Consider the following 9,189-nt stretch of genomic DNA (forward strand, 5'->3'; position numbering starts at 1 on the left):
TGTCCATGGAAGTCAGTTTAGACTTCCAGAGGGGGGGCCGAGCATACCACCACCCTTAGCCCAGAGGTGTGCTCCTCATCGGGCATCAAATTCGCATCACCGGGGTCCATGGAAGTCATTCGAGACCTCCAGAGGGGGGGCCGAGTATACCACCACCCTTAGCCCAGAGGTGAGTCACTCCTCGGGCATCAAATTCGCATCACCGGGGTCCATGGAAGTCAGTTTAGACCTCCAGAGGGGGGGCCGAGCATACCACCACCCTTAGCCCAGAGGTGAGTCACTCCTCGGGCATCAAATTCGCATCACCGGGGTCCATGGAAGTCAGTTTAAACATCCAGAGGGGGGGGGCCGAGCATACCACCACCCTTAGCCCAGAGGTGTGCTCCTCATCGGGCATCAAATTCGCATCACCGGGGTCCATGGAAGTCATTCGAGACCTCCAGAGGGGGGGCCGAGTATACCACCACCCTTAGCCCAGAGGTGAGTCACTCCTCGGGCATCAAATTCGCATCACCGGGGTCCATGGAAGTCAGTTTAGACCTCCAGAGGGGGGGCCGAGCATACCACCACCCTTAGCCCAGAGGTGAGTCACTCCTCGGGCATCAAATTCGCATCACCGGGGTCCATGGAAGTCAGTTTAAACATCCAGAGGGGGGGGCCGAGCATACCACCACCCTTAGCCCAGAGGTGTGCTCCTCATCGGGCATCAAATTCGCATCACCGGGGTCCATGGAAGTCAGTTTAGACCTCCAGAAAGGGGGGCCGAACCTACCACCAACCTTAGCCCAGAGGGCGTCACTCCTCGGGCTTCAAACTCCCATCGCCGGGGTCCCATGGAAGTCTCGACTTAGGTTTTGAACCGTTCCGGGGTCACCTCCAGTGAGATAACGCGGAAATCTCACTATATTCATGCCCACAGGCGAACCAGAGCCTTGGGCTTGTCATAGTTACATACGGTGTACCCAAACTTTCGTCTTTTCTAAAGGAACCCTAATGTCCTGACGGCACCGCACTGGAAACCCCCATGCCCTCTGAATTTTTACCTCTCCGAGGTGCTCCGTTTTGGGCTTGCTACCTAGGGCGAAGAGGGTCAGAAATTTTTCTAAGTCCTACTTTAAAACGTCCCACTGGGAGAACACTAGGGTTAGCACTTTGCCAAAAAATCACGGCTGAATGCAATTTTCACGCCTCGCACCCTTTGTTCGTTTAGATTTAACAAAAAAATCAACCGACCCCCCTTTTTAACAACGCTTTGCCGAATTTAGCTCACTTTTCCCGGCCTGGAATATCTCACGCTTGCCCCCCACGGTACTTACCTCCGGGGAAGACACCCCCGTCGCTGCCAACGCCCATGCCCGGCCCAGGCTCACCCGACTCGGCCTCGCTCGCTCCATCGCCCGCTCCAAACCTCCGGGGAGAAGACCCCCATCGCCGCCAACGCCCATGCCCGGCCCAGGCTCACCCGACTCGGCCTCGCTCGCTACATCGCCCCGCTCCAAACCTCCGGGGCTGGACCTCCACCAACCCAGCGCACCTCTCGAACCTATCCGGCCCACACTTAAGCACTCCTCCTCGGACTAAACCATCCAGCCCGCGCCGCTGGAACGAGCGCCCACTGGAAGACCTGAGCCTCAAACCCGCGTGCATTGCGGTTCTCTATCTCCCCGGGCTCGGAGCACTTTTCTCGGCCATGGGACCTCCAGGGGGGGCCCTTCATGGCTCCGTCAATATTCCTTTAAGTCTCACTCCGCCCACTGGAAGACCCGAGCCCCAAACCCGCGCGCTTTACGGTTCTCTATCTCCCCGGGCTCGGGGCACTTTTCTCGGCCATGGGACCTCCAGGGGGGGCCCCTCATGGCTCCGTCATCATTCCTCTAAGTCTCATTCCGCCCACTGCGATACCCGAGGCCTTTAACCGCGGCGTTCACGGTTCTCTATCACCCCGGGCTCGGGGCACTTTTCTCGGCCATGGGACCTCCAGGGGAGGCCCTTCCTGGCTCCGTCATCATTCCTCTAAGTCTCATTCCGCCCACTGCGATACCCGAGGTCTTTAACCGCGGCGTTCACGGTTCTCTATCACCCCGGGCTCGGAGCACTTTTCTCGGCCATGGGACCTCCAGGGGAGGCCCCTCATGGCTCCGTCATCATTCCTCTAAGTCTCATTCCGCCCACTGCGATACCCGAGGTCTTTAACCGCGGCGTTCACGGTTCTCTATCACCCCGGGCTCGGAGCACTTTTCTCGGCCATGGGACCTCCAGGGGAGGCCCCTCATGGCTCCGTCATCATTCCTCTAAGTCTCATTCCGCCCACTGCGATACCCGAGGTCTTTAACCGCGGCGTTCACGGTTCTCTATCACCCCGGGCTCGGAGCACTTTTCTCGGCCATGGGACCTCCAGGGGAGGCCCCTCATGGCTCCGTCATCATTCCTCTAAGTCTCATTCCGCCCACTGCGATACCCGAGGTCTTAGACCGCGGCGTTCACGGTTCTCTATCACCCCGGGCTCGGAGCACTTTTCTCGGCCATGGGACCTCCAGGGGAGGCCCCTCATGGCTCCGTCAATATTCCTCTAAGTCTCATTCCGCCCACTGCGATACCCGGGCTCAGAGCATGTACTTCGGCCATGGGACCACAAGAGGGCGCCCTTCTTCAGAAACTGCTGACATCCAGGACCATTCAAGGGAGCGACCTGCCTCCCTATGCCCGCCACCGGCTCCCTCTAACCGGTGTACTGGCTCTCGGGGCCCGCGCCCCAGAGAACCAGAGTTTCGGAAATTGCACTAAGTCCAGACATCCAGGACCATTCAAGGGAGCGACCTGCCTCCCTATGCCCGCCACCGGCTCCCTCTAACCGGTGTACTGGCTCTCGGGGCCCGCGCCCCAGAGAACCAGAGTTTCGGAAATTGCACTAAGTCCAGACATCCAGGACCATTCAAGGGAGCGACCTGCCTCCCTATGCCCGCCACCGGCTCCTTCTAACCGGTGTACTGGCTCTCGGGGCCCGCGCCCCAGAGAACCAGAGTTTCGGAAATTGCACTAAGTCCAGACATCCAGGACCATTCAAGGGAGCGACCTGCCTCCCTATGCCCGCCACCGGCTCCCTCTAACCGGTGTACTGGCTCTCGGGGCCCGCGCCCCAGAGAACCAGAGTTTCGGAAATTGCACTAAGTCCAGACATCCAGGACCATTCAAGGGAGCGACCTGCCTCCCTATGCCCGCCACCGGCTCCTTCTAACCGGTGTACGGACTCTCGGGGCCCGCGCCCCAGAGAACCAGAGTTTCGGAAATTGCACTAAGTCCGATTTTCGCCCACTACGAGACCTAAAACCGTCATCCAGGATTTCACAGGGGAGTACCCACCTCCCCTATGCCCGCCACCGGCTCCCTCTAACCGGTGTACGGAGTCTCCGGGGCCCGCGCCCCAGAGAACCAGACCTGGACCGGGGGTTTGCTTTCGCCTTCCCCCCCCGACAAATGTTTGAGTGGACGGGATGACTTTCAATGGATCGCGGTATATGCACCCGCTCTGCCACTTATGACACCCGCACTCAGAATCAGGTCGTTTACGAGTCATTTCGCACCCCGGATCAAGGAACATGCGCTTAGGGACGGAAGGGCGGACCGAGGCGTTCGTTAGCCCCGGCCCTGGTTCCAGTCTCGTGCGGCTCTGGTCACCGGCGGCGGAGCGGAGTTTCCCCCGCCGCGCGCCGCGGCTATCCCGGACCAACCGTATCGAACCTCGGGCACGGACGTATCGCTCCTTCTAGGCGGGATTCCGACTTAGAGGCGTTCAGTCGTAAGCCCTCGGATGGTAGCCTTGCACCATTGGCTCCACAGCCAAGCGCGAATACCAAGTATCCGAACCCGCGGTTCCTCTCGTACTGAGCGGGGTTTCTATCGGAGCAACGCCACATCAGTAGGGTAAAACTAACCTGTCTCACGACGGTCTAAACCCAGCTCACGTTCCCTGTTAGTGGGTGAACAATCCAACGCTTTGCGAATTCTGCTTCGCAATGATAGGAAGAGCCGACATCGAAGGATCAAACAGCGGCGTCGCTATGAACGCTTGGCCGCCACAAGCCAGTTATCCCTGTGGTAACTTTTCTGACACCTCCCGCTTAAAACCCGTAAAGCAGACGGAAGGATCGTTAGGCCCCGCTTTCGCGGTCCGTATTCATACTGAAAATCAGGATCAAGCGGGCTTTTGCCCTTATGCTCTACGGGAGGTTTCCGTCCGTCCCTGAGCCCGCCTTAGGACACCTGCGTTACTCTTTGACAGGTGTACCGCCCCAGTCAAACTCCCCACCTGTCACTGTCCCCGGAGGAACTCGCCCCAGGGAGAGGAAGGGCCAGCCCCGCGCGAGCTTGCCTCCGACCCCCCACCCGAGGGGAAGGAGGACTCAGCGCCGAGCGACCCCTCCACCCGGGGCTTAGCACCTTTGAACAAGGAACCCCCAGCAAGGCAAAGGTTCCCACCGACACCCTCACCGGGTTAGTGAGGTAACGTGTAAGAGTAGTGGTATTTCACGGACGGCCCGCTCCGGTGCTGGCGAGCGGCGGGCCTCCCACTTATTCTACACCCCTTAAGTCGCCTCACAGTGACAGACTAGAGTCAAGCTCAACAGGGTCTTCTTTCCCCGCTGATTCCGCCAAGCCCGTTCCCTTGGCTGTGGTTTCGCTAGATAGTAGGTAGGGACAGTGGGAATCTCGTTCATCCATTCATGCAGGTCACCAATTAAATGACGAGGCATTTCGCTACCTTAAGAGAGTCATAGTTACTCCCGCCGTTAACCCGCGCTTCGATGAATTTCTTCACTTTGACATTCAGAGCACTGGGCAGAATTCACATCGTGTCAACACCCGGTCCAAGAGCCTTCACGATGCTGTGTTTTAATTAAACAGTCGGATTCCCCTTGTCCGCAGCAGTTCTAATTCGGCTGTTAGGTGCCGGCCGAGAGACCCGGCCCCGGAGGTCTCCCCCCGAGGCGAGACTCATAAGCCCGAGAGATCCACGGAGCCTAGGCTCGGCGCGCGAGGCTCCAGGGACACCGCCCCGACCCACCGAAGCCCCACCACCGGCGGTGGCCCGCTACGAGTCCACACACGCACGAGAGACCGCAACCCCCCCACGCGGACCTACGTTCCATTGCGTCCCTCCGCGTCCCATCGGGGGAGAGCGAAGGGCCGGACGCTCGAGCTTAGCCGGGGGCGGCCCACCCGGCGACGGGCGTCGGGAGCCCGGCCCGGCTTAGGTAGGGAGAGGGAGGCCGAAGGCGGTCATCCGACGGAGGTTAGTCCCGAAGGACGCTCCCCCGCCGGCATCCCACCGACGACCGGCTCCCCTACCGTCGACCTGACCGAGGCCCCCTAAGCGCCACCGCCGAGGGGGGGACACGCACCGGGGCTTAAGGTCTCGCTCGCCGCGACCCACTCTCATCGACCCCGACAGACAGACGGAGCCTTGTTCACGGGGGTTTGGATATACTGGGGGGACAATCTCTCGCCGTGCGCTTCCTCGCGCGCAGGACCCAGTGGGGGGGGGCCCGAAGGTGGACCGGGAACAGCTCCCCGTCGCACGGGCAGCACCGGGCTTTCGGACCCCGCATCAGCAGACACGGGCCCGACCGAGCTCAGCCATTAGAGCCAATCCTTATCCCGAAGTTACGGATCCGTCTTGCCGACTTCCCTTACCTACATTGTTCCAACACGCCAGAGGCTGTTCACCTTGGAGACCTGATGCGGATATGGGTACGGCCTGGGGGGAAATTCACTATACCTCCCCCGGATTTTCAAGGGCCGATGGGAAACGTCCCGGCCGTCGCATAGCGCATGCGACGCCTTTCAGAGCGTTGAGCCCCTATCTCGGGGTCGAACCCATTCCAGGGCGCTCCAGCTCTTTAGCAAGGAGAGAGAATCCTCCCCGGGGTCCCCACCGGCGTCTCCGGGTTCGTTTGCGTTACCGCCACGGGAGCGCCTCTCGGCGGCTCGATCTCCACCAATCCCAGGTACGGGGATATTGGCCCGATCCCCTTTCGGTCAGCGCGAGGCAGACGAGACCATCGCCCCAGCATTTTCCGAACGGCGCTCGCCTATCCCTTAGGACCGACTAACCCACGGCCAAGCGCTGTCGGCGTGGAACCCTTCTCCACTTCGGCCTTCAAAGTTCTCATCTGAATATTTGCTACTACCACCAAGATCTGCACCCGCGGCGGCTCGACCCAGGCTCGCGCCAAAGGCTTCTGCGCCACCGCGGCGCCCCTCCTACTCGTCGCGGCATACGGTCCCATGAGTCTCGGTTCTCTCTCTCATTCTCGCTGGCTTTTGGGGGGGGTGGGAGACAAGTACCGCCAGCGACGGCCGGGTATGGGCCCGACGCTCCAGCGCCATCCATTTTCAGGGCCAGTTGATTCGGCAGGTGAGTTGTTACACACTCCTTAGCGGATGCCGACTTCCATGGCCACCGCCCCGCTGTCTATATCAACCGACACCTTTCTTGGGGTCTGATGAGCGTCTGCGTCGGGCGCCTTAACCCGCGCGTTCGGTTCATCCCGCAGCACCAGTTCTGCTTACCAAAAGTGGCCCACTCGGCACCGTCAATTCCATGCCCGGCTCCAAGCCTGCGAGCCGGGCCTCTTACCCATTTAAAGTTTGAGAGTAGGGCGAGGCCCGTTTCGGCCCCGCGGCCTCCAGTCATTTCTTTACCGGATAAAACTTGAAGTTTCGGCGCCGGCTATCCTGAGGGAAACTTCGGAGGGAACCAGCTACTAGATGGTTCGATTAGTCTTTCGCCCCTATACCCAGGTCGGACGACCGATTTGCACGTCAGGACCGCTGCGGGCCTCCACTCAGGGTTTCCCCTGGCTTCGCCCTGCCCAGGCATAGTTCACCATCTTTCGGGTACCACCGCGTATGCTCTGGCTCCGCTCTCCGCACGTGGGAAGAGCAGGCCGGTGGTGCGCCGCCCGCCCCCTCGGAGGGTTAGGACGGATCCCACCTCAGCCGACGCGCGCCGGCCTTCACCTTCGTTGCGCCTCCGGGGGTTCTGGTCCCTTCGACTCGCATACGCGTTAGACTCCTTGGTCCGTGTTTCAAGACGGGTCGTTCGGGGTCCGAACTTAGCCGCTGACCTTAGGCGTTCGGGTGCTGTGGGCCTGGATCGCCCCCCGCATCGCCGTAGCGGGCCTAGCCCGGGGCTGAGGACAGCCCAGCCGGCCCGCTTCGACCGAACGATCGGGGGGGGCCCCCATCCCCATCCCGGAGGAGGGGAGAACGCGGAAAGGACATTGCTCCACGGCCCCGGCGTTATCGGCGAAGTCGGAGCGAGGGGCTGTAGCGGAACGCCCGTGTCCGGGGGCCGCGTGGGGACTCCCTTCTCCGGACGGACCTACCTTCACCCTCGGGCCCTTCCAAGCCTAACCGGAGCCGGTCGCGACTCACCACCACGCGGGGAAAGTACACCGGGCGGGGCCGGACCTCCGTACGCCCGACAGGCCCGAAGTCCAGAGGCGAAGCGCAGAGCCGAAGCGGGGAGCGGTGGAGTCGGCACCCCACCCCTCTCGCCCGGATACGCTCGCACCCCCGACCGCGGAACCCGACGAGCGCGGGGCCGTCCGCCCGGCTGAATCCCCCGGGGCAGTCTTCTCGGTCCCCGTACGTTTACCTCTCAACGGTTTCACGCTCTGTTGAACTCTCTCTTCAAAGTCCTGTTTCAACTTTCCCTCACGGTACTCGGTTCGCTATCGGTCTCGTGCCGGTATTTAGCCTTAGATGGAGTTTACCACCCGCTTTGGGCTGCATTCCCAAGCAACCCGACTCCGAGAAGCCCGACCTACCCGGGCGGGAACGCGGGACTCGCTACCGGGCTTTCACCGTCTATGGGAAGAAGCCACGTTCGCGAGGACTTGGTCCCGCGTCCGCACCGAGACGGATCTTACGGACTTCCGTACGCTACATTTCCCGGCCAACCCCGGTCAGGGGAAAGTGGGATTCAGCGCTGGGCTCTTCCCTGTTCGCTCGCCGCTACTAAGGGAATCCTTGTTAGTTTCTTTTCCTCCGCTTACTGATATGCTTAAGTTCAGCGGGTCGTCTCGTCTGATCTGAGGCCGCACACAGAGGTTTCTTATGCGGGGGCGAGGGCGGAGGCGGAGGGCCGAAGGCTAGGGGCGAGGGGCGAGAGCCCGGCACGAGACCGAACTCCGCGACACCTTCCCCCCCACCCCGGCCGCTCGCCCGCCCGCTCACTCTCGCCCGCTCGCTGGGTTTAATCGGCACTCGCCACCCCCGCGTCCGACTGCGCGGAGCCCCGCTCGGGACTCGGGGAGAGACCGTAACGGACGTGGACCCGGACCTACTCGGCTCTCCCTCCGTTCCCTGTACGGAGCTCTCTCGCAACACGGGCCGCGTGGACTGGCTCGGAACCGAGTCTTCGTTTGGGAAGACGAAGGGCCGTTTTCAGGCCCTGCGAGCTTCCAGCCGCGGTCTCTCTCTCTCAGCGGGGGCGCGGAGACCGATCGATGGGTAAAGCGACCCTCAGACAGGCGTGGCCGCGGGATGGACCCCCGCGGCCGCAATATGCGTTCGAAATTTCGATGATCTGTGTCCTGCAATTCACATTAGTTAACGCAGATGGCTGCGTTCTTCATCGAAGCACGAGCCGAGTGATCCACCGCTAAGAGTCGTATTCGGGTTTGTGCCCGGCCCGTTACAGGCCGGGCGAAGGAAGCCATTCGAACAAGAGACAATTTTTGCCAATATATTTCAAGCCGGGTGCCTTCCACCCCCGTGCAGGGGGGGAAAGGTCATTGAACCTGGGCGTCACCACCGGACCGAGGAGTTACGGCCCGGGGGACGATCGCCCGAGTAGGTGCCCGAGACTTACGTGGTTTAGGAGACCGGGGTCTAGGCACCCGCCGTTCCCGGCGAGGCCCAGGGGTTTGGTTCGCTGCGTTACGGGTCCCGGTCTAAGGCATTCAGGCGTGCGCTCAAAGCCAAGCTCTCCACCCCGGAGGGTATGAGCGAGGCCCGGTGGTACGCTCCCAAGTCCCCGCTTAGGGGAAGGCGCTGGGTAGATCCCACCTAGTCAGGACCGGCGGGCACCGGCCGTCTCCTTTCGGGTGTTTATAAACGCATCCGGGGTTCGTGAGGCCCCTTCAACTCGCGCACCGGCCTTAGACTATTATACGGTCCGTC

The 9,189-nt window shown here is 61.5% G+C and overlaps 1 non-coding gene and 1 pseudogene across 1 annotated transcript; both read right to left on the reverse strand.

Moving 5' to 3' along the window:
* Window positions 1-3,470: 3,470 nt before the first annotated feature.
* LOC136684782 (28S ribosomal RNA) lies at window positions 3,471-8,105 on the reverse strand (annotated as a pseudogene).
* Window positions 8,106-8,523: 418 nt separating this feature from the next.
* Window positions 8,524-8,677, reverse strand: LOC136684781 (5.8S ribosomal RNA). Its single transcript, XR_010799854.1, has one exon. It is a non-coding gene; the product is annotated as a 5.8S ribosomal RNA (ribosomal RNA).
* Window positions 8,678-9,189: the final 512 nt, after the last annotated feature.

This window comes from Hoplias malabaricus, unplaced genomic scaffold (assembly GCF_029633855.1).
Source record: "Hoplias malabaricus isolate fHopMal1 unplaced genomic scaffold, fHopMal1.hap1 scaffold_452, whole genome shotgun sequence".
In the NCBI taxonomy this organism is placed as follows: Eukaryota; Metazoa; Chordata; class Actinopteri; order Characiformes; family Erythrinidae; genus Hoplias; species Hoplias malabaricus.